Consider the following 26,091-nt stretch of genomic DNA (forward strand, 5'->3'; position numbering starts at 1 on the left):
GTGACAGGACAAGGGGGAATGGCTCCACCCTGACAGAGGGCTGGGTTAGATGGCATATTAGCAATAAATTCCCTATGAGGGTGCTGAGACCCTGGCACAGGTTGCCCACAGAAGTTGTGGCTGCCCTATCCCTGGCAGGGTCCAAGGCCAGGTTGGATGAGGCTTGCGGCAACCTTGGATAGTAGAAGGTGTCCCTGCAGGGGGTGGAACTGTTTCAGATCCCTTCCAATCCAAACCATTCCAGGATTCTACGATTCATTGCCAGCACCTATGGAACAAAACCTATCCTTACTACCCTGGACTACTCAGAGGTTTTTCCACACCTCTGCAATCACCTGCACTGCATGGAATGCTTTGTGAGGGGGATGCTCCTGCTCCCAACTCACCTGGGACCCAGCAATCCCTCCTCTTCCCTCAGTACAGTACAGAGACAGAGCTTTTGAACACAGCTCAAAACTCAGCCCTCTGACAGGCAAATGCATCATTCCTCAAAATCAGAGTCCTGCCGAGCTTCCTTCCAGCAAGTATTCTGCTCCTGCCAGAAGGAAGGAGAGTGGCAGAGCTCTTCATCCTCTCTCCACCTTTGTATTGCTTCACAAAGCACAGAAAAGCTGTCTGTGCCCAGAAGTCTCCAAGAAAGCGTGAGACAATGTGAAGAACTGGAAGTGAAGATACTTAAATCAGAACCACCCGTTTATTGCTCATGGCTGAAGAACTGGACTGATGGTGAGAAGACACTGAGGTGTTGGAAATTAAAGTTCCAAGCAGCTCAGTCTATCCAGCTCCATCCAGAGCCCACCATTTTAAAGCTAGTTGGAATTACTGCCTCCTTATCATACAATCACAGAATGGTTTGGATTGGAAGAGACCGTAAAGCTCATCCCATTCCAACTCCCTGCCTTGGGCAGGAACACCTTCCACTGGCCCGAGTTGCTCCAAACCGCATCCAACCTGGCCTTGAACACTTCCAGGGATGGGGCAGCAGCAGCTTCTCTGGGCAAAGCTCCTCTGGCAACTCCTTCCTCAAACCAGACTAGCTCTGGAAAACCATCTCACCAGCTGCTGAACCCAAACCAGATCAGAATAAAGAAAAATTAAACCCACTTCTAGTTTCGTGCTGGAAAAAAACCATTACCCAAACAGCAAACTCAGGAGAGAGTTGATGCCTCATTAGCAGGAAAAGAAGCAAGTGTGATAACAGCTGCATGTTCTGTAATCATGCAGCTGTAGCATCTGTCTCTCCCTCTCCAGCACTTGATTGCAAGTGAAATTAGAAGAAACTAGTCTGGGACTACCCCTTCAAGCCCCATTTCCTCTCCAGAGCTTCACTACGGAGACGCGCGCGTTCCAAGAGACGATGCCAAAAGCACAGAAATTAAAGCTTTTAAAGCTCCTAATCCATTTGGCACTTCAATAACACACAAAGAGTTACGACAACACCAATCCTCCTCTCCGTGCACAGCACTGCTCCGATGACTCTCAGCCCCATCTACTTGAATCCTGTCTATCCATTTCCATTGGAACAGCTTATGCTGTGACAACAGCCCTACAACTGTGAGTATCTGGAGGATTGGCTCCTTTCTCCCTGCTGCTTTTGCAGGCGAGTAATTCCCAGTGCTCCAAGGAACATGCTGCATGAAAGAAGCCTTGCAGGAGCTGTGGGAAATCAGGATAAATCGCAGCAGCATCAGCTATCCCAGGCTGAGTTCCTTGAATGCCATGCACGTCCTGTGAGTGGAAACATCACCTCCCTTTTAAACATTCAGAAAATCTGTAGCTCTTGGAAGCTGCAATTTCTCTTCCCAGGGTCCAGTCCTGATTTTTCTCCTGAGACCCCTTGAAAGCTCCATCATCCAAATGCTCTGGAGGAAGCTGTTTATACAGAGCTCATTAGGCTGCAGCAAGGGCTGGTTTCTCTCACTCATCAGCATAGCCCTGACCATTGTACCAGAGCAGGGTTAAATGGGATAGGGGGAAGAAATTCTTCCCTGTGAGGGTGCTCGGGCACTGGTGCAGGTTGCCCAGAGAAGCTGTGGCTGCCCCTGGACTCCTGCCAGTGTCCAAGGCCAGATTGGATGGAGCTTGGATCAACCTCAAATAGTAGGAGGTGTCCCTGCCCATGGCAGTGGGATAGATCTTTAAGATCTCTTCCAATTCACACCATTCCAGGATTCTATGATTCACTGCCAGCAGCTCCTGAAAGCCATGTGGACACGCAGCCTCCACAGCTTCCAAAAGGCTTATAAAAAGGGATGTGGGGCAGCTCTGGCACAGCCAAGAGGATCTCTGGGAGCTGTCCTGGACTGGGCTCCGCTTCACTCCCTGCTCCAACGCCCGTAATTATCACCCCGTTGCGAAAGCCTGTGTGTGCTCCAGCCACCCGGCTGGGAGTTTCACAGCCCGTGTGTGGCCGTGATAAATCACAGACAACTGCAATGAGAGCCCGGGGCTTCACACCCCGAGTGCCCAACGTGTCCAAAAGCAGCAGCACAGGGACTGAACCCGGCTGGGCACAGGCTTGACCCGGAGCTGGGAACAGCCCCGAGGAGCTCCCCGGCTCTCTCCTTGGGAAGGTCTGGCTCAGCCTTGGTTATCTGGTTTCAGATCTTGCCTAGTGGCAGTGCTCTGTCTGGGGAAGCCAAAATTACATCTCTCTGGCTTGTTCTCACACTCTCTGCAGCCTCAGCAAGCAGCATTCTCAGGGAGGAGAAAGGGGTAAAAACAGGGGAAAAAGAAGGCGGGGGGAAGGAAGAGGGAGGGAAAGAAATTAGGAGGGGGGAAAAGAAATGAAGGGTGAAAAAGTGGGGGGAAAAGGCAAAAAGTGGGGGGGGAAGGGGAGGGAAACGAGGTGGGAAAAGAGGGGAGGAAATAAGGGGAGAAGCAGTAAAACACCACTGGAAGTGAACAATGTACAAGCATAGGGGACAGTCGCAGGGCATTTCCCCAAAACCAACAACAGGGCAGGTTGTTTGGATAATTAACGTGACACCGGGAAAGGGACATTCCTTCTCAAAAAGGCACCGACTTTCCTTTCCCCTTTACCGACGGTACAAAGCTGCAACACAATGTCGGGTTGCCAGTGACGGGCTGCCACCGAGCCAAACAGGCAGGAAATGATGAAGTGAAAAACAAATGTGGGGACTGATAAGTGACCTCAGCGACTCCAACACCAGGCACCAAACCCCGACCAAGTTTGGAGCCCCAAAACTCTGGGGTCTGGTTCATATGTGCATTAAAGTAAACCCAAGTTTCTGAAAGCAAAGCCTTCACTGAACACCCGTGATCCACACCGGCAAAACCACTTCCTACAGCCTTGAAGAACTGCAGATTTCCACCTCAAGAGCTGTCACAAGCCTTTTGCTTGTGACCCCAACATAAAGCAGCATTGTTCTGTGTGTCTGTGGGAAGCTCTGGTGCCTCTTCTGCTCTTCACAGCCTTCCAAATCCCACCAAAATTGGCTCAAGTGGGGTCAGAGTTCGAAAGGCAACAGCACAGCCACAGTTTCATACTCTCTGCAGACATGATGCAAAAGCTGTGCTTGCCCACAGGCAAAGCTATCCTTGCCAGGAAAAGCTGGAGTCAGAGACTAGGATTTGTTTCTGTACCCTTAGTTTGCTCAGAGATGGATAATACAACTACCTTCCTACTCTCAAGAGGGGACATATTTTCTTTGCTTTTCAACAGGTTAGGGAGGAATGCACCAGGAGGAGAAGGAAACTTAGAATTAATGGATTCTAGAGTGTGATAGAGCACATGGCAATTCCCAAACAGCATCCATCACTCGTGCTTCCCACAGGAGCCTCCCAGCTACAGTAGCAACCCATGGAGAACGATGGATAAGCAGCCTTAAGCATGCTGCTGCAAGGAAAGCCCAGGTAGGGCAAAGGAATTCCCTGGCATTTGCAGGTAAGTACAAGGATGTGGGGGTGGAAATGAGGCTGAGCTTGTCTCCAGGCTGACAATTTGATGGAAAGCGAGGCTTTGACACTTGGCTTTTGCTGCATCACTCCCCAATGAACTAGTTACTAAGGTTTCCTTTTAATGAAGGCATTCAGAGTCCAGAGATTAGGCAAGAGAAACACGGGGAAGGATGGGAGGTGCACACTTGGAGAAACGGGAAGGCTGAAGCTCAAACAGATATTACAATCCTGAAATACCCAAGGGAAAAGCATCAGCAAGAAGGAAAGGGAATTTTTAAAAGAGCAGGTAGTGCCAGGATAAGGAGGAATGGCGTCCCACTGCCACAGCGCAAGGTTAGACAGGAAATTGGGAGGAAATTCTTCCCTGTGAGGGTGGGGAGGCCCTGGCACAGGTTTGCCCAGAGCAGCTGTGGCTGTCCCATCCCTGGCAGTGTCCAGGGTCAGGCTGGACAGAGCTTGAAGCAACCTGGGGTAGTGGAAGGTGTCCCTGCCTGTAGCAGGGTGTGGAACGAGATGATCCTTAAGATCCCTTCCAACCCAAGTCATTCTGGGATTCTCTGACTCTATAAAATACCAGATCTATTAAATATCACTCATTTACACAAAATTGCCTGTTACAACTTTAAATAGGTTCTATACAAAGCTGCCATGTGACAGCTACGCCAACAACACCCTAAAACATGCCTAAAAGTAGTTTGAAAAACCAAGTCAAAAATATACCGGGACAGCTTTCGCAGTCATGTTTATAGAACGAGCACAAGCTTTGCCAATCAAGGTTTTAAAAAAAATAACCCACACAAGCTCTGCTCATCTGATTTTTCATATATGCAAAATGCAAACTTGATTCCTTCGCGGCAGAAGGCTGAGTCTGGTAAAATATCAATCATATGTCACTTTGCTCAGATAGCTCTGGCACCCTTCCTGTTCCACGGACAAAATGGAATAACAAATTATTCCCAAGGCTTTCTTTTGAAGAGCAAGGTGTAAGGTTTTTCCACAGTAAATATTAAAGCTCTTCTATATATTATAATCACACCCTTCCACTACTGCTTTAGGAGCTCTCTTCAAGCTGCTGAGCTTAAATAATTCAAGTTGCACCGTGATTCCATGTTCTACACGTGAGGCTGCAAACTGTGCTGCCTGTGGGAATTCCAAGGGCAGGTGCATCCCTGCCAGCTCCTCTCCATGTCACTGAGCTGTCACTGCCATCCTATTCTGGATCCGGATTTCCCTTCTCCTCCCTCCGGTATGCCTCTCCCACAAAGGTCTCTATTCACTGTCTCCTGACTGGGAACAGTCAGCACAGCATCCTCAGCATCCAAAGACAACACATTCTTACTCCACGAGTTCAAAACTGGCTTTAGGGGAGATAAAAGAAATGCAAGAAATTCAGAGATGGGCAAGGCACTCCTTCAACGTGACATTTAACTAAATGTTTGATATAAATGGGGGTTTTTTCCCTTTAAATAATCTTCATCTTTTTCCTCACCTCAGTGTCCATCAAAACTGCCTGTGCCCTACCTCAGTGTCCAAATCCTTGGCACTACGGACCCCGGTATGGACTCTAGGAATTATCATCTCTGAGGAGCGCAAAAGGTAGGCTGAATTTGAAAATTTAACAGACATGGATGTTTATAACCTTGACTTTGATTTACAGAAGCTTTAAACGCAAGCAGGCAAAACAAAGCTCTGTAAAAGAACAAGTTCATGAAGTATTTTCTAGGATTCTTGTGTTTTGACTCATCTCTACTTGAAATACACTGACTAGACCTCTTCAGACTAAAACTGCTACCTGATCATTTTAAGTTCTAGAATAAGTACTTCATACAGTATCATTGAACGTTTGGAAATACCTTTTGTTTCTACATGGTTTAAAAAGTAGTAGTACTCCACTTCACCCTCAGCTGGGTTGCAAGTTGTCCACACAGCAAAACATCTCTCTGGGGTTTCCTTCATCAAAGGTTTTGATTCCTCTTTCTATTCAAAGTTTAACAGACATTTCAAAAGAAAACAGACTTTCTACTTCTTTATTCTCACTTTCTGATCATCACTTTAAATACCAGTGTTAACCTCACACATTCCCAGCTGAGGACAAAGGTGACACAGGATGAGTTATGCTGAGCATTTTTCCGTTTGAGAGTTTCAATCTCAATCCAAAACTCAAGTCAAAGAAATATTTTACAGAACTCTTGCATTCCCACTGCAATTCCTGGAACCAAATCCTCTCCTTCCCTGATGTCTTGTAAACCACAGTGCTGCACTGAATCCCAAGCAGAGCTTAAATCTGGAGCCAGCTTAGCTGGATTTTTAACTAGAATCAGAGAATCTAAATCTTCCTTGTGAGGGTGGTGAGGCCCTGGCACACGTTGGTGTGCCTCCTCATGACAGGGAGTGGAAATGGATGAGCTTTAAGGTCCCTTCCCACCCAAAACATTTTGGCATTCCATGAATCACAGAATGGTTTGGGAACTTTTGAAATAAAAGTCCAGATGTAGCTTGAAAATACACAGTTTCTTTTCCTTAAAAAAAATACAGGACCAACCACCACCACAAATAGAGGTGTATATTCACACAACTTCTGGTGACACGGTTTTAGCTGAGGCAGAGCTGCCAAGCCTACCTAGACCTGCTTTAAACCCTTCCTCCCTCTCATTAGTGCCAGAGACGGTATTTACAAATCCATAACCCACAAGGTAAGTGAAGAAGCTCCATTTAAAATTTCACAACTCAACTGGTGTAATGTATTAGGTCAGTCAGAGGAAATGCAGCGCTGCTGGATTGAGCTGCAACAGCTGAAGCCTCCAAGGAGAACAAGTTCCTTAATTCCTAGGGTGTTAGCAGAGGAATCGTTTAAATTTGGATCAAACTGGATCATTTAAGCCCAGGAAGCAGGGACTCAGTGTTGCCAAAGGTCCTGAGCTGAGCCAGAGGAGTGTTTCTAGGAACCAGCAGCTGGCACAGATCAGAAATTTGGTGAGAGAAAACTCAAGCAGGAGCTGGATGTTTTAACATGCTAAAATCCCAGGAACCACAAGCCAAACACAGGCAATCCAGCCACTTTAGACAAGGAGAAGCCCAGCTCGCTGGAACGCTGCTTCCATGAAAGCCTGTTTAACTCCCATTAGGAGCTGCCCCAGCTCTTTCATCCCTTACCCACATCATTAAGGGTGTATTTAAACACACACCTTTGCTTGTGCCCCAGGTTTGATCAGTCAAGGCAACAAATACCACCTTTAAATAGACTGGGCAGGGTTTGCAGCCCATGCTGGGAGTGATCTGGTTTACATGCACTCATTAAGGTGCATTTATCGACACAAGTTTGAAAAGGCAGCGATTAAACACGCTCAGCTCTCCAAGCCAGGGCTAGCATCAGACCTTTTCAATAAGGTGGGCCATACAGACTCCATCACACCGAAATATCACTTGGATTTCACTGCACCTTACACAGCCAGGAGGAAAACAGACCTAAGAGGATCAGGAACGGTTAAGAACAATGGCTAAATCACACCCTTGGTCCCAGGAGCTCTCTGCTGAATTCTGGGGGGACGCTGAACACTTCCATTCTCCCACCAGTGCAGGTCACCATGGAGCCAGTGGGAACTCCAGAGGATAAACCATCAGCTCTCTGGCAAAGGAGCCTAATTACAACTTCCTCTGGGGAACCACAAAGCTTTCAAACAGTGCAGCCTAGTTTCATGGAAATGCCACAGGTGCCTCCAACTAATTTTCAGGAAGGTCCCTTGAAGTCATGCTGTGGCTTCGAAACATCCAGGTGTGCTGAGTAGCGGGGAGAAGAATCCTACAAGTATTGTTCTGCCAAATGATGCTCTGATACTGCAAAACCACCCCCCACGTGCTTCCTCCAGCCTCAAGGAGAATATTTATTATAGCGAAGAAAACAGAAAAACTTTTGAGGAACTCCTAGCACTGACAAGTGGAGAAACAAAAAAATAATCACAGTTATCCCCTTCATTATCAGCTACAGGATTTGAGAACATTGACTGCACATTGAGGTGTTCAATGCATGGATCAGAGGGATGGGGAAGGGAAAACTGCCCTCATCCATCCCAGGCACTAGCACAGGAGCACAAGGCTAAAAGATGCAAACGGTCCAGAGCTCCAGGCTCCAAGGAATGGCGTACAAGGAGACAACATGTGAAGCTAGAGCACGGGAAATGCAACTGGAGAGGCGATCCCAGAGGGATTCCTGAGCTGCACGAGCTGCCAGCTGAAGCAGAGCCAAAGTGGCAGCGGGAGACGCTCGCAGCTACCGGTCAGTCGAATGTCGGGAGAGCTGGTAGGAAGTTTCCAGGAGCTGCTGGATGTTCCAAGCAAGCTGCAGCAAGCTCTGCTTTCCCAGGCTGTGCCCAGCATGGAAGGGTAAACAGCTGATAAGGAGGAATGTGCTGCAAAGCCCCCCCGAGCAGCCAGAACCCCCCTTCTATCCCACAGCCCGGCCCAAGGACAATTCCCAGTGCCCGTGCCCAGCACACACCTCCCCTTGGCCAGTTTTGCTGCTGGCAGTCCAAATCTCGGGAGATTTGATCCAAAGAGGATCTGATGCTGAACAACAGCTGCAAAGAGCTCAGAGCTGAGGAGTTTCTGCCTCAGATTGCAGTTACAGTGCACAAGGAGAGATGCATCCACGCAGGATATCCCCAGACACCAGAATTTCAGCTTCAGCTATTTGTCACAGTAAAACATTTTAAGGCAGCAGCATTCTTCAAACTAAAATGACAGATAATATCCCATTTTAGAGCTCCAAAGCTAGCTCCTCACTCCTCATTTCAATAACTAAGATAAACATTTTATTTAACAGCTGTATTAACAGGTAAAAACACTCTTTGCTTCAGAAAGCCAGGCAGACTTACAGCCCTGGCTTTCTGAAGGATTTAAATGCTCAGCTCAAGATGAATTCCTGGAAATGGGGCGGGGGAACCCTCATTTCTTCAGAACAGAAACAGAAACAGGCACAAAGTCTATGTTTGAAATTCCAGCTCTGCTGCTTCCCACCCTGCTTACACTTTGCCACACACGTGGGAGCACCAGCAGAGCTGAGTGACACTTCCTAGAGGATGCTTCTGTCAGGTCTCTGCTGCGGGTGACACGGGGTCTGCAAAAGGAACAGACCCCAAATTACCTCTGGTGCTTCCTGCTCAATGTCACCTCACAGCTTTCCTTCCATGCCTCTGCTTGAGCTGGGGTGTGCCTGGAAGTTCTCACACCTCTGGTGAAGGATGAGCCCTTGGGGAGCCACAGCACCTGCAGCTTATATGAGGGATCAGGAGCAAATATCCGAATATTCACTGACTTTTCTGCTCCCCAGGCAAGGCCTGTCACAGTTACTGCCCCCCAAACACAAGTACACCAGTGTGCAGCACTAAGGTGTTTTATCCTGGAATGATTTGGTTTGGCAGGGACCTCAGCGACCATCCCATTCCAACCCCCATCTGCAGGGACAGTTTCCACTAGCCGAGGTTTGCTCCAAGACTCGTGCAACCTGGCTCTCTTAACTTGACCAGGACACTGGTGTTAAATTTGTCTAAAGACTTTCCATTTATATTTTCATGGGGGTCTAAATACACATATGAAGACTCCTTTGGGTCTGTTCACAGCTTGCTTTGTTCAGCTGAGGACTGGATAGGTTTTTGTATGGCTGCATGAGCTCTCCAGCCTGAGAGAAAGAAAATTCGCACCTCGTTACCCAAAGCCATGATTTCAAACATTGGAAGTGGCTCCCCAGGACAGTAGTGGAGTCACCATTCCTAGAGATGCCTAAGGAATGACTGGACGTGGCACTCCATGTTCTGGTCTGGTTGACAAGGTGGTGATCAGCCACAGATAAAACTCGATGATCTTTGAGGTATTTTCCAACTTAAATTATTCTGGGATCTACATAAGAAAATGCAGAGCTCTACGAGCTGGACTGAGGCCTCACAGAAGCACTTGAAGCCACTTTCCTTTCTTATTTTTAAATTCACTATGTTTGTTTTACACATAACACAGGCTGCTCCAAGATCAACCATCTGACCCTCAAGGTCTCCAGACACTGCTTTATATAGGGTTATGACAGCAAACTGGGGTTTAATTATATTTAAATAGTGAAAAGTCAAAGCACTGCTGCTGTGCTAGCCTCCCTGCCCCTTCATGATCCATTTCTCCCCACTGCCTCCCATGGTTTCCTTGGAAACATATGCAAGCTTAAATTGGATTGACATTCACTTAGTGGACAGATGGAGTTTGGAACAGCCCAGCGCCTGAAATTCAAGGCCGAGCCTTGGGATATGTCACGTTATCAATACAAAAAACAGCCCCCAAGCTTTGTGAGAAGGGTAAGGATCACCTAATTATTCAGTAACGAGCTCTGAGGTGGCATCTCAGGAAGGTCAGCGCTCACCCATTGTTCCTGATGAAAGCAGTGGGCCGAGCACGCGACCAGTTTTGTTAGGAGGGAAGGATTTAATTTTTGTTAAGCGCTGAGAAAACAGGGGAGTTCTTAAGCTCATTAGTGGTTTCAGGCAGGAGAACTGCTGCGGATCACACGTGGGCCGAGCACAGACAGCGATGCTCCATCCGCACTGTCATTAAGCCACTTGCATCCAAAACTTCAACCATAGGCTGAAGTTATTCCTGGTAACTGATCCTGACCCACAGAAACTGAGAGGGACAAGGTTTGTATCACTCCTTTACAGCACCAGAGGTGTCAGGGCTGCACTTTCAGCAAAGCTGGCAACTTATTCTCAAGTGGGAATATTCCCTGGGTCCTCTTCCACTACATGAGAAGAAACAAAACTGTGAAGAAAGGAAAATAGCTTTTTTTTTTTTTGAAGGTTGTGTAAACATTACTTCCCAACCACACTGTCTATCCTAACAGGATTGGAAAGGATTCACCTCTTTCCAACCAAAACACAAAGAAGAGAGTAAAAATTCCAAATAACTACACCCCTAGAGATCCCTAATGAAATCCAGCATCTAGGAGGAACAAGATGACAGAGTTCTTGGGAAGGAAAAGGGGGGTAGCCAGTAGGCATTGCATATTCCCCCTCAGCAGGTGCTCTGCCCACCACATGTTTGGTTATTGCAGGGGCATCTCCAGGTAATCACCACCTCCAGAAATTAGGGACATGCCACAGAGTCAGGGTTACCAAGTAATTTTTAAACCTCCAAAATGCCTGGTTCGCTTCTGCTGCCTGTGCCATTTGCTGCAATGTAAGGAATTCCCACGTTGGGATTTACCTGTCCAACTCAGCATTTCCATACCTGTTCTGACACCTGGCATTTAGCCAGGATTTTAAGAAAATCTCTTTTTTCTCTGTCTACATGTGATTATAGCTGTCAAATCCTATTCCTTTACTATCCTGCTCACCTTGGAGAGAGCTGCTCTGTCTCCTCACTCTGAGCCATCTTCAACCTTGAATCCTTCCACTGACTTTGGCTGAGCTGAACAAAGGAACAAACCCAAACATGCCTCTTGCATCTATTTCTTACGAGTTTTTCTTTCATTAAAAATAGACCTCCTGCTGCCCACTACTTCCCTGCACTTTCCTGCTTTCTCTCCTTCCAAACCATTCATATTTATCAATATGTGATTACTGCAGCTTAATCCTCATTGCTTGCATCCCCTCCGGTGCCTCGCCATCCTCCCAGAGCAGAGACCTCGATGCTCCTCTCCACCCCGCCTCAAATCCTGATTTTTTTTTACAGAATTCCCAACACAGAGCCAGTGAGAACACTCAACCTGCCAAGTGCCCTAACAGAGCGAGCGCTCCCGATGGGATTTCAGGGATGTGACCCTCGATTCGCTCCCAGTGAAGATGCTCAGTTCACTGAACTTGCCCGGCGAGGATGCGAGGACTGGGAGTGCGAGGATGCTCCCAGCTCCAGCAGCATCCACCTGCAGCCGCTCGGCCACGCTCCCCGCGGCGCCTGCTCCCTCCTGCTGCCAAAACTCAGCTCAGCCATCCTTCCCTCGCATCCCCCAACTCCCCATATCCTCCTCCGCTGCCGATTTAAGCCTATTCCAGGTATTCCGCAGGCACAATGAAGACGAGCAGCGGATAATGCTGTGCTGCGGGAAGGCTGGCTGAAGCTCCCGATTTTCCGTGCTTCCCACAGGCCACAGGCAGGAACAATAGAAGGCCAGGCACAGTGCAAGTAGGAAGCAATGCCTGGGATCTCGATGCTTCCTTACACTGAGATTTTATTTCAAGGCTGATAATTCAGACACCAAAAAATCAGCTGCCAGTAAAGCAGTTTTATTCCAATCAATGTGAGGAAAACGCCTGCTTTTTATTTCTAAGAGCCTCGTAAATAATTTGAAATATTGAGATACTAGAGGCAGCCTCTAAAAGCCAAGATCTCTCATTTAAAAAAAAAAAAAAAAAAAATCAAGGCTGCTGAGCTGTAGAGTTTCAAAGCTGAGCATGAGAAAGCCCTTCAAAAATTGCTGGAAGAACAATGGGTGCCAGTGAGCGCTGCTGCGATGTGCCTTACAAAGGGGGAAAACCTAAAAACCATCATTTTCTTTAGTCATACCTTTGTTTAGGAGAACTGGGACACGAGGAATGCGGCACCCGGCAGCTCGGAGCCCAAGCATCATTTTATTCCTGAGCACCTCACGTTTAACACAAATCCCACCCGCTCCCCACGTGCCTTTTCCCGGAGCGCTTCCTCCACTACAGGGCAGTGCCCAGGGAATACAGCAGGAGAAAAATCCCACCTGGGCTGCATCCCGGCCGGGGAAGGAGGGATCCCAAAGCCGCCCTGCTCCCAGAAGCTGTGCCATCCCGTGGGATGAGCTGCCACCCTGCCGATGCCACCAGACTCCCGTCACGGTGCCTGGCCGCACGTGTGACAGCAAACACCCCCCAAAACCCCGCGCTGCCAAAAAAAGCACTGGGAATTTTAAACGCTGCAGGAAGGACAATGACAAACCGAGGGATGCCAAGCGGCCCCTCAGACAAGGTCTAGCGAGCACACAGCCCTAACCTGAGAGAGAGCTGCTAAAAGAGGTGATAAAAGCGGCATTCCCGGCCGTGCCACGTGGGAACAGCGCGGCGGCAGGGCCCTGAGCGCGGCGCGCTCCCGGGACTGACACACATTCCCTCCCCATTTAATGGTGTTTATTTAGCTGCACGCCACCGGCACACGGCTCACACCCCAGGGGGGACTGCCCGGTGCCACCCGCCTCGCAGGGTGTTACATTGCTCATTCCCACACGCTTGCATTTAAGGAAAGACACATTGATGCGTTTCCCCAAGCAGCGAGAAGGCAGCGCTGCCAAATGTGAGCATCACTCACAAATCAGGCCAAAATCAACAGCGTCCCTTGAATTATTTTTGACCCGTGTGGAGTTAAAAACCATTCACCCTCTATGGAAGATGTCCTGAAATTTAATGTATATCAAGAATTAGCAGATTGAAGAGAAAACAACTGCTCCTCCAGGGCTGCCATCCTCATTTTCAGCTACTTTTCTCCAGAAGCAGAGCAGCACTACCATCCCCACTGAGGGGTTTCCACTAAGATTTAACTCAAATTATTCCATGGAAATTATAAATTGTAATTTTGAGAGCACAGAGATTTCACAAAGATGTTCAGCTTCAGTTCCCTCAGCTGACTGCACTTCTTATATATTGCTAGCTCTCCATACTCTGATTTTATAGGGGTTTCACCCACAGGGCCAGAGAAAAAATAACATGGAACAGATCAATTAAACTCCAACGGCACACATATTGACAGGGTCCAAATGAGTTGATTTTAAACCACATTTATATTTATTTTTCTTAATGATACCCTTGGTTTCTTTTTTTAGTAACTTCAGTCCCTCATTTCACTTTATTGCATGATAAAGTTTTCCAGTGTCTTGTTCTTCTAATGGGAGGGTTTTTTTTCATTCACAAGAAATATTACTGTGACTTTACTTCATTCTACTTTATTTATAATAAAGCTCCATGCTGAAATAGCAAATCTGGACAATAACTGGACAAAGTTATGGCACTGTCCCATACAATCTTGTTTCTTTCTGTCTTTTAACAAATAAAATTTAAGCGTGTTTCCCCCATTTCAAGAATATCAGGTGCTAGTACAAGTATGAAAGGATGGAGAGTTAAATCATGATGGTCTTCTTACAGGTAACTCACTCACTGAGAGCAACAATCTGGCCATGAATTTGAGTATTTTCTGCCATTATATCCATGTCTTTGGTCTCAGTAAAAGAGGAGCTGCCATGCTGGACAGCTGTGATCATGGCTGAAGGACCCAAAGCCTCCAATCCTCATGTTGAAACACAAGGAACAATTCCTTCTGAGCATCCTCCACAAAACATCCCTTGTTCTTCCCTTTAAACATCGTCTACATCCAAAACTGCAACGCCTTCCAGCCTTCCCACTTGGAGAATAGCTCAAGTCTGCAGCTGGGAATATAACCAGCTCACCTATGAGCTCAAGTCTGCAGCTGGGAATATAACCAGCTCACCTATGAGCTGCTGGAAACAGGCACATAAATACTCCATGAGTTCAAGCAGGAGAGCAAACCAGACGGTCAGAGCCCTCGGATGGGGAAATCCCCTGGGATCACAGCACATCCCTCTCTGTCACAGCCCAGCCACCCCAGCCCCTGCCAGCTCACAGCTTGTGTTTGAAGCTGTTTTCAGATTTATTACTTCTCTGGGCTGTTTATTTTTATTCTTTTATTTAATTTTTTTTTGTATTTCCCGGTCATCTGAACACTGCTTTATTTATCGTCACCAACATGAGAGCTGTGACTTAGTTCGGCTGGTTGGGTGCAACGCCGAGGTTGTTCTGCTGCTGCTGCTTCCACAAGTTGTATCCCTGTAGTTAACTGAGATCCCAGAATCAATGAGCTTGGAAAAGAACTCTGAGATGATCAAGTCCAACCTGTGACCAACCACCACCTTGTCACCCAGCCCAGAGCACTGAGTGCCACACCCAGTCCTTCCCTGAACACCTGCAGGGATGGGCATTCCACCACCTCTCTGGGCAGACTCTTCCAGTGCCTGACAATCCTTTATGTGAAGAAATCCCTCCTGATGTCCAAATGGGGACAACTAACCAGGAGAAGGGGCAAAAAAACCCCCACACAGCTCCTTCTGGATGTGATATTTGCACATCTGAGCACACCTTCCTGTTTCTGCAGAGCCAGATCTCATCATTCATTCATTTGCTTGCGATCTGAACATGATGCCAAGCAGTGAGAATGCCTTTGCCTACCACTCCTAATTATTTTTCAATTGTTTACTTTGGACAGATTTGCTGCTAAGGGCTTATTTTCAGTGCTGCAACAGCATTAGAAAAGCTTTTGCTGAAGGGTGGATTTCCCCCCAAATCATGGGCAGGCGCTCCCTAAATCGGATCTCCACAGACTGGAGCAGCACACGTGTCCCACAGAACCTCCAAGTCACACAACAGTGATTAACACCACCACAGCAAACAAAATTAACAGGCATCACCTAAAACACAGCAAGTTCTGCCTCAACGGGAGGGAGAACTTTCCATTGAGGGTTGCAGAGCACAGGAACAGGCTGCTCAGGCTGTCTCCCTCTCTGGAGACACTGCAAACCCACCTGGACACATTTCTGTGCCACCTGCTCTAGATGGGGATGGTCTCCAGAGGCCCTTCCAACCCTAACTGTCCCGTGATACTGGTTAAAAAGCCAAATAAACAATAAGGCTTCCAGAGTGCAGACAGAAAGGTGATGCAGACAAACTGGCAAAAAGGACAGAGCACCGACATTTAACTGAATGATTCAGCTGGATGAGAACACGTCAGTGGCCTCCAAAATAACACTTCTGCATCAAGACACAAGGGTGTGACTGTTTTACCCCCAAACCCCACGTTTCTAAGTCACATTTTATTGTTCTGTGCAACTGTCACCACCAATCCCCAGCAAACAAAGCATCCAGAAAGGATCCGCTCGCACAAAGTTCAGGGAATTATTTTCCCCTGCAGAGCTGGCGTTTTCCAGCTGATTTTACACCTATCAGTAGTACTACACTTCCCTGCTCTGCTCGAGAAGAGCAGCTGGAAAGCAGTTGGAAATGCTGCACTGAGTTCACGAGGAAAACAAACAGAAATCAATGCTTAAATCCAAAACATCCTGGTAAATCACGCTAATGCACGATTTCCTATCACCAGCAAACATTTAGACAGTTCCAGCTGAAGCTCGGAAACGATTCAGGTAGCCAGGACATGACAAACGTGAAGGATGGCTCGGGATGAATATGTGAGCAGGATATTTCTGTTAAAGCGATCAGCAGCGTGCTGGTATTTAAATCACATTAAGATTTCAAAAGCATCAGTCTATCATGCAGTTCGTGTCACTCTTTCTCACAACCACGAGGACCAGAAGCCTTAAAATAAAACCCCGAGCCCCCAAGAACACCACAGAGCCCCTCAGCGTGGAGCAAGCACTCGCTAATTGTGGCAAACTGATGGACAGATCAATTAACCAGGCAAGCAAAAGCCCGGCAAAGCCTCTCGCTTTGAGGTTCGCCTGCTCCTGACAATGATGACTTCAGATGGAGAGCGAGCACGAGGGGCAGCTGGATTCTTTAAAACAAAACACAACCAGAACCTCTTTCAGATAAGCATTTCGTGGAAAGAGAGAGGGGAGGGGGAGAGGCAAACAGAATAGATCCCAAATGCTCGTATTTTTTAAGTTTCCACGGCCGTTCTTGTGAAAAGAGAGAGGGTTCCCGTGTCTCTCTGTGCCGGGGCAGGGAAAGGGACATCGGGGTGTGGGTATCCCCGTGTTGGGGCTGGCTGTCGAGCAGGAGCCCGGGGAGCACTTGCTAGTCTTCCCGAGATCTGCCCAGTCACATGTGCTGGCTCCTGCGCCTTGTAGAAGCAGCTGGAAAAGAGGGAGCCAGCGGAGCTGCCTCCATTAGGAGCCACCGCTACACAAAAGGAGAAGAGGAAACAAGCCGTCGGCCACCGGAGCAGCCGGCAGGAAAGGAGAGATGTCCAGAGCCGCGGGGAGCGCACGGCAAGTGGGAAAAATCACGATGGAAATGAAAACTGCTCTGCTGTCCCCCAAAGAGGCTCGATGGCACCTGCCTGACAGGGACACGGGGCTCACAGCCCGCCCGGCATCGCATCCTGCAAACCATCGGGAACTCGACGGACTGACGCGCTCAGCCCGCAGGGGAGGGGCTCATCGCCCCGTTCGGGCGTGGGGAGCCCCGAAACACCAACCCCAGCCAGCCCGTCCTGTGCCAACTCCCGGCCGGGCAGCGCCGGTTCAGCTCCGAGAGCCGGAGGGGCCGAGGACAGCGGCGGCATACCCTGGGAATCGCCCCCGATCCGGCGATGCCGCGGCGAGCAGCCCCTGGGGCAAGGAGCCCCCCGGGGCGAAGAGCCCCGCAACTCCCCGGGCCCCCCCGGCCCGGCCCCGCCGCCTTTGTGCTGCCCGAGCGGCAGGGGCGGAGGAGCCCGGGGGGGTTCGGCGGAGCCGATCCGGCCTCGCACCGGTGGGACCGCGCGGGGTAACGGCGGCCCGGCCCGGCCCGGCCAGGCCCACCCGCACCGAGCCCGCCGTGCCCTCCCGGCGCTTCCCCGCCGCCGCGGGAAGTTCCCGGTGGCCCCGCGTACCCCCCGCCCCCCCAAACCCCGGGGCGGCGGCACCTGCTCCCGGCCCGGCGGAGTTCCCGGGGGCGGAGGGACGAGCCGGCGCCGCGGGGACCGCGTGTGGACTCACCGGGAGGCTGCCGCAGGCCCCGGGGGGGAAAAAATCCAGCGGCGGGAGCGCCGCGAGTCCCGAGCTCCGCGCTGCTGCTGCGTCAGCGCCGCCGCCTCCTCGGCTGCGGGATGGGGACGAGGCGCCACCGCCGCCGCCCGCCCCTGGCCGCGGGGCGTCGCGGAGCGGGCGGGCGGAGGCCGGAGCGGGCGGCGGAGGGGCCGGGAGGGGCGGAGGAGGGGGCGGAGGAGGGACCGGAGGAGGGACCGGGGGCGCCGCCGCCGCCGCCGCCGCGAACTCCCCGCAAGCCGCGAGCGCCTCCGGCCTCCTTCCTGCTTCCTCGTCCGCAGCCAATCGCCGCCCGCCGCCGCCGCTCGCCCCGCCGCGCCGGCCAATCACGGCCGCCTCTCCGCGCCGCCGCCGGCCAATCGCCGCCGCGCCCGCCCCCGCCCCGAGCCCCTTCTGCGCCCCCCCGCTCCCCTCACGGAGCCCCCCGCGCTGCCGCCCCCCGCCCATGGCGCGGGATAATCGGGATAACCGGGGAACCCGGGATAGCCGCCCCGCTGTAGCGCCGGAGGAATCCTCGATGGCCGCGATTCCCTCACAGGACGGGGGCGTGAGGCGGCCCCGCGCGCCTGTCAGGGGCCCCCCCGCGAGTCCCTCAGAGGCGCCCGGGGCGCCCTCACACCCCGCGGGCGTGCCCGGCGCATCCCGAGGGCAGTCACACTTAAACCGAGCCCTGCATCCAAACTCTGGGAAAGTTGGAAGTCCCAGGGGTCCGGCGGGAGCTCCTCTGAGAGCTGCCAGGGAGGAGAGGCAAAAGGCAGAGCGGGTTTGAGCGCCCATCGTTCCCACCCCGAGATGGGCACCGGAGAGGCCGCGGACACCCCCGGTGTGGGAGCGGCCCCTGAGCAGCCCTGGGAGTCAGTACCAGAGCAATATCCCGCTGCGTTTTAGCGGGGGGAAAGGCCAACAGGGAATTCTCAGGTGTCCCAGAGCTTCCCCACGGAACCTTTCCTCACTGGGACATTCAGGTGTCCGTGGCTTCCACGGTCTTACCAACACATGTGGCATGGCAGCAATGAGAACATCTGGAAAAGTCCGTGTTTTCTGGAAAAATGAGTTTGAAGCCCTAAAGCAGACCCAGCAAGCCACGGAAGTTGTTTGATCAGTATCTTTAGCAGTACCGCGGTCCCCAGCACTGAAGCCTCTCCATCAGTGACGGAATGGGGTTTTTCCATAGAATCATGGACTCTCCTGAGCTGGATCCACAGGAGTGGAGCCCCACTCCTGGTCCTACACAGGACAGCCCTAAAATCTCATCATGTGCCTGAGAGCATTGTCCAAATGCTTCTTGAGCTCTCTCTCAGGCTTGGAGCTGTGACCACTTCCCTGGGGTGCCTGTTCCAATACCAAATCTGTCCTATTTCTTTTAAATTTGGGAAACAGCTGGGAAGGAACTGGCCCATGGAACAAGCAACCCGTGGGGCTCCAGGACATAAATACACACACAATGAGGGCAAGACCCTGATGATCTGCTTGAAATTCAACTAAACTGCAGGAGACCTAAGAGCCTGAAATACTTCCTGCCTTGTTCCCGTGGTCCACAGGGATCTTGCAAACAAGAGCAGGATCAAGTACTGGTATGATTATTGCAGGATCCAGATGTTACACAGGAGAAGCTTGAGAGGAAATGCAGCTATTTGGAGACTGATTCCTGAAACAAATACCAGTCGCTGGTAATGGAGCAGGGAAAAAAAATAACAGCTACACCCCTGGAAGCCCTCAAGGTGCAGTACGGCAACTCTCCTCAAAAACTCTCTGATATTGTTTACAAGTTGGACTTGGATGATCCTTGTGCATCCTTTCCACTTCAGGATATTCTATGATCACCCCATTTCACTGCTGCTCTTTGGAAATGCAACCCTTTGGATGAGACTTTTCCAGGCTCTATCTAATGCAGCTGCACACCACAAACACAAAGAGTCTGTCTCCTCAGACCAGAGCTGTTCCCCACCTGAAAAGCGAAGGCAGCTCATAGTGCTGCCAAATTGTTCCCTAAAAATGAGATTTTATTGGAGTTCTTCCTTCTGCTGTGAGCCACAGGAACCGGAGGGGAATCACAGCACTCTGAGATCAGAATTCAATTTTGGTGTTACATGGAGCACACTTACTCCAGTTGTTAAATGTGTTCCAGTGACTTCCAAAATCTACCACCTCAGACTTCCATAGCTAAACAGAATAATATTTGAGCAGAAAAATGAAGAATCTGGGAATTCCAAAATTCTGAAATCCCCCGCAACTCAAGCAGAAACCCCACAATGTTGCAGTGTTCCAGAGGGAAATTTTACTTGGACAAAATTAATACTGAAGTTTGATGACAAATATCAATTAGCAGCTGCATTTTGGGGAAAGTGGAGGTGAGGCCACCTTCCCTCTTCCAGGTGTTTGGAATAGGAGAACATCTGGACAATGGACAGGTTGAGGATGGGGAACCGTGTGCTCCAGAGCTGCACAAGAGTGTGAAGCACAAGGGAGCCATCTGCAGAGCTCCCTCTCTTTTGAGATACTAATTTATTCTGAAGTGGGGCCTTTCCTCGTCCCTTTCTCAGAGGGATGAGGGGGGAAAATGGGAAGCTAATTGCTGATTCCAGAACAATATGTCTGTGTGTCTGCCAGGCTCCAGCCTCTATCAGGTGGTGACACTGCTGAGATACAGCATTTGGGCTTTTTTTTCCTCTTATTAACTGGGAAGTCCCATCACAGGATCTTCCTACCCCAAATTCCAGCTTGTGTTTTGGGAAAGGGATAACATTCAGGGCTATAGACTGCCAGAACAGCAGCACAACAAGGATCTTTGTTCCCAACTCACAGTTTGGGCTGTGGCAGCACCTTGCTGAGGTTGTATCTGTTGGTAAAAGCCCCATGGCTGTGGGAGAGGAACCAGCAGGGATAAAGAGATTGTCCCTCATTGCACACCTCACCTGCAGGTACTGGGGTGGGACAGACACACACAGCTGAACCAGTGCTAAAGGAAAAGAAGGAAAAAGAGGATTTTACTGTTAACACAGGGAAAACAGGAAAAAGGATCTTTGGATTTTCTGGCTCTCAATTTCAGGAGTAAAAACTTTAGTTGCCCCACATGAGAATGGGGAAGAGCCCCAGCATCTCACTGTGGGTCAGGCTGGGAGAAGGGTGTTTGCACTGCACACTCAGAGCTTTCTGACTTTTCAGCAACAACTGTGGTGAGTTTTAAAAAGTCACAGGATATCCAAGAGAAAAAATCCCCCAGCAGTGCTGCAAGGACAGAGAAATGGATCCTAGAGCTCTGATGTCCTTGATGGCAAGAGACTGGCAGCACCTCTTTTTAATCCAAGTGGGGATGCACTGCATCCCTGGGAACACCAGAGCTTCCTGCATAGCCACAAACCCATGCAGAACTTCCATTCCATTGGCAGCTTGCAAATAGGCATGGAAGCTTAAGCAACAGCCTTAATCTGAGTAAGCTCACACACTAAGAGCAGCAGTGTGGAGGATCCTGCACCGACTGGTTCCTCAGCCGGGCCTCAGGGAAGGACTTGGCTGCAGGGATGAGCCCGGCACATCTGCGAGGGGGAGGATGGCCAGCCCCACCTTCCCAAACAGCCTCAGATGGGGATAAACCCGTCCTTGGGTCTTTATGTGGCCCCTGTCTGGCTGCAGTGACAGGGCTGGATTAAAAAGTCTTTAATTCAGCACATCTCAGCTGCATCCTGTGGGGATCCTGCCTTTTTCAGGCATATCCCCCCCGAAGGAACATCCCCAAATCCAGCTGTGTGACCCATCCCTCCTGATGTCTCTGCAGAAAAGGTGCTGGTGCTGCACTGACTTGCTGGCAGAGATGGGTTTTGGTGGTTCCCTCCTTTCCTTCCCCATTCCAGGGTTAACCCAGTAACTGCAAAAGGCCAAGTGAATCCCTGGTGGAGCTCCATGGACTGACTTGGAATTCTATTACACCAAAAAAGCAAATTGGCTGTGAGTGTTCAGGTCTGCAGCAAACCAGCTGTGGTTACAGAGGCAGCGTCCTCTGAGATTTCTGTTTAAACATCAGCATTTGCTCGGTTTTAGCTGGGTGAAATATTCCCCTTTTTCCATCGGAAGAAGTCAGAAGGGATTCTGACTGGAGGAGAGGGCTCTGCCAGCACAGAACTGTCACACAGGATCTCATTACCTACCTGGAAAAATCCAGATTACTCTATTGGTGTCTCAGGGAATCATCTGCAGCTTTTTTTGTGGTGGTGGTGCTGCTGCTGCTACAAAGGTTTAATTTATCATTTATTTAAATTTATTTTAGTTTTAGAAAAATTAATGCTGTTTATATCAGACAGTGTCTGTGAAGCAGCAGTGCCAAGGAAGTTCAGCAAATGAAAGGGGATTGCTGTGTTCTACTTCTTATTTCACCTCTCATCTTAACACTTTAGAGTGCTTTAGTAAGGAATATATAATAGATGTACATAATTTATTGATGGAGGGGAAAAACAGAGGGACATTAACAATAGCTCAGTGGGGACCAGCAGAGTCAGGAAATGAAACTGGACTAAATTAAAGCAGAAAATCACAGGACTAAGAGTTAAGAACATCCCTGAGTGTTACAGTGAATGGAGGTGAATGTGTGCACTTCAGTACATTGCAAAATCAGGATTAAAAGCAAGGACTGTGCTTTATGAGCTGGGCTGTGGCAGGGAGTGACAAACCCGCATGCACAGGAAGGATAAATGTCCCGCCTTGCGTTCCCAAGGTAGCCATTCTTTTATGAAGTGTGATTCACAAAACCAAGGAGGCTGAGGGGATCACAATGCAAAACACATGTCCCAGAAAGTCAGGATGGGAAAGCAAGTAGCAATTATGGGACCATCTGTGCTGTGGGATGGGCTGTGGCAGAACCAGCACCAGTCCTTCACCCCTCTGTGGGCTGTTGAGCTGGGGCAAACACTTCAGCTGTGGTCTGCTTGGAAAAATAAGCGAGAAAAATCCCATGGCTGCTTGTACAACTCCTTGCACAGAATTAACACAGGAAAAACCTAATAAAAAATCCCAAAGGCACCACTCAGCCAAGCTGGATTTCCAGAGAAACAGCTGCATCAGCAGGAAATCTTCATCTCTCTTTTGTGTCCCTCAGGTGGGTGGGAGCTCGTGCCAGCACACGGACGTGGGGACAGGGACATTCCTCAGTGGGGGAGAAGTGTCTGCTCCTTCACACTCCTGCCAGCACAGGGACACAGGGACACTCCTGATTTCCTATGTGAAAAGGAAACATCACTCCTGGATGCTTTACTGTTTCCTTGTCCCCTGGCTCCCAAAGATGTCCAGCACCCTGAGGCCCACCCAGAGTCCCATTCAGAGATGTTTTCAGCCCTGAGGATTGTTTTCCATTCCCTACTTTCAGCAGCTGGAGGCAAGATCAGCACAAGGAGGAACTGATACCTCTGTAGGCTTTTTGTGGGACATCAGGAAAAGCTCCAAAATCTTCATTAAGACAGTAACAAGATCTCAGTGTTGGGGCAAAATACACACACACACACACATACACAAATCTGTTAATCCTCTGCCTCATCCCAGGGCTCGGGGCGTGACTTTGGTGTCAACACTCCCAGTCTGAAGCTGCTGCATCTCCATTCCTTATTGGCCTTTCATCAGGCACCCGGTGGGAAGGTTTGGAGTTCCCCTGTGCAAATCTCCCTCTTAGGAACATGGTTTAGTGGTGGCCTTGCAAGTGCCGGGGGAATGGTTGGACTTGATGGTCTTAAAGGTCTTTTCCAACCTAAACGATTCCATGATTCTATGATAATCCTATTAGCATTAACATGGGCTGTGTAGCTAAATCCCCACATTCTGCACAGATATTGAATCCCTGAGGGGTTGGCTTAAAATAACAAATACTTAGAAAGGGAGAGATGGGAGCAAAGGAGAGTTTGTCCGGTGATGGCGTCTCCTATGGGAAGTAAATCAGGCAGTGCTCAGGGATTTGGAGCTGCTGCAGAGAGTCATCTGGATTGGGGATGAATCAGGAGAATGTGCAATTGGCTGGGGAAAATGCTGTGCCCTGGGTAGGCAGCACCTCCTTAATTTCCTTTCCTACATCTTTCCTCACTCTTTTTTGATAGCAGTGAGAGAGAAAAAGGAAAGGAAAAAAGGAAGGAAACCATTTCCTCCAGACTTTGAAAGACAGGATAGGTTTTGAGGGACAGGGCTGCACAGGGCTGTCAGGGGACGTATCGTCGAGCAAGTGCTGGCACTGTGGGGAGAGCACAGAAAAACCCTGGTGCAGAGACACCATAGCAGGGGAGGAACAGCCATGCTCAAAAAGCTGGAAAACAGGCAGAGCTACCACAGCCATCGATGTTGAGGTCCTGTCCACTGGCAGGATCTTCCGATGGGATAGAGTGAGGGATGGCAAGGGTGTTGGACAATGGGGCTGCTGCTGCAGAGGAGGATGGGGCCCCATGGCTGTGGGTGGCCACAGCCTTGGGCTCAGCCACAGGCTTATCCCAGTGTCTTGGCTGCTGCAGCCCTTACAAAAATAGTCATTAACCCAGATATATCCTCATTAGATCCTCACGTGAGGACTTGTAGTCCACCAAAGTATTCCTGCAGTGTGAAGACTTCTGCTCTTTTGAGATACAAAGGTGCCTGGCATAAAGGGAACTTTAATTCAGGAGAGCCTGGATGATAGTGATCACTCTTGTCCTCAGATTTAAAGACCAGTTTATTCCTCAGAAGTATCCATGAAGTGAATGGTGGCGCAGCCTTGCTCATGTCCCAGCTCAGAAACCCCCCAGCGGGTTCACGCTCGGCCTGGAAACCGACCAAACTTAAACAAAGTGGGTTGTTCATACTGTTTGGACAGAGCCTTGGATCAAAACCCATTTATTCTGCTATTACTATTCATTATTCCCTCCAGTGGTACCCTGGATGTTTGAGCTGGGATCTGCTTAATCCTGTAAAGCCCAGCTTCTCCTCGTGCCAGAACGGGGAACAAAGTCATAATTCTCCATTCGCAGCCTCCCAGGCTGTTGCCATGGGAATGATGCAATGTTCCCAATTCCTGGGGCTGCTCTCCTGCCAGTTCAGGTAGGAAAAGCCACTTTCCCAAGGGAAGAGTGCCCTGGATTGAGTGCTGTGCTTTGACAATTAGCCAGGGAAGTTCCGGATCACTCCATCAAAGTGACAGCTCCACATTTACAGGGACCTGGTTTCTGAATTGAAAATGAAGCCCTGGGCAAGCCTGGCTCACTGAGGGTACATGAAAGTGCTGGGTCTGTACCTTGGGGTCCTCAGGTACTACAGTCCCACTGTGTTTGTCCTGTTACAGCCTTCCCAGAATTGTCCATCCACATCCAGGTCCCATCCTGCTGGCCCCAGCTCCTTACCCACAGTGGCACCCCAAAACAGGCTTCCAGGAACTCACACCCGGGGCTCCTCACAGCCTCGAGTCTGTGCCTGGGCTTAGGCAGGATATAGTGGAGGCTTTTGAAGTACAAAAATCCACAGAGGGTGCTGAGGATGCATTGGGTGTGAGAGGCTGGTGTGGCAAGAACTTCCCAAACTTCATCTGAGAGCAGCAACCCTGATAAATCCTCCTTATTCCATCACTGTGGTCAGCGATTGCCCTAGCCCTGCCTTATCCCCAAACCAGGGGGAATTGGGGGACTGGTCTGTTGAGAACACTGGTACAGGTTCCAGCCAGCCCCCACTCCATAAAAGTACCCTTCAGAGTTTATGGCAGGAAAAGTTGCTAAAAAGTGTCACATAGCATGAAGTTCAGTTTGCCCTGTGAGAATCCAGGGCTGTATGAAGTTTCAAAGCTAAAATGGGGAACAAGGCAGATCCTGATGGGAGTCTTGTCCAAACCTGTGGAGACAAAACTGGTTAAAAGTCATCCTCTTTCCCCCCACTTGTTTTCCTGCCATATATTCAATAAAACTGAAGCCCTAAACCCTTGGAGATAGCTCCTCCCTTCCTCCTATCCTTAAGACTTCAAAGCATAACCTGAAAATTCCATCAGAGCGTGTTTACTCCTATGCCTTGCCCTACATTTGGGTCTGAGTGGATCATCGCTGTATCAAAGGTCCTTGTGCTGTTCTCTGTCACATTAGAACCTGTGCAGCCTCGAACTGCCCAGATTGGTGCCTCCTCACTGAGGGCTGATGGTGTCCAGATAAGTCCTTCCTGCTGCACAGGGACTGGATTTAGAGAGCTGACTGGTTCCTCTCTTTAAAACAACACCCTTGATCCACGGAGATTGAACACAAGGGACCAAACAGGAGGCTGGTGCAGAGGAAAGCCCCTCAGAGCCCTGCCAATGCTGGAGCTTGGCCGTGCCTTTGGAAGAGAATTTTCTGGCAAGCAGTGCTGCACAGTGGGTCTGTGTCCAGCCTAAACAGCATTGTTTCCTTCCCAAAATGTCACACGAGGTCTAAAGCCTTCCTAAAGTCAGG

At 49.8% G+C, this 26,091-nt stretch overlaps 1 protein-coding gene across 2 annotated transcripts in view; it reads right to left on the bottom strand.

The window, feature by feature from the left end:
* Nucleotides 1-17,745, bottom strand: part of BAHD1 (bromo adjacent homology domain containing 1) — a 34,878-nt gene extending 17,133 nt beyond the window's left edge. The window contains exon 1 of one of the 2 annotated variants that reach the window (XM_033063975.2): nucleotides 17,636-17,745. The gene's annotated coding sequence lies outside the window, so the exon portion shown is untranslated. The remainder of the gene's footprint in view (nucleotides 1-17,635) is intronic. The other variant, XM_033063974.2, reaches the window with a different exon arrangement.
* Between the last annotated feature and the right edge of the window lie 8,346 nt (nucleotides 17,746-26,091).

Source organism: Catharus ustulatus, chromosome 6 (assembly GCF_009819885.2).
Source record: "Catharus ustulatus isolate bCatUst1 chromosome 6, bCatUst1.pri.v2, whole genome shotgun sequence".
NCBI lineage: Eukaryota > Metazoa > Chordata > Aves > Passeriformes > Turdidae > Catharus > Catharus ustulatus.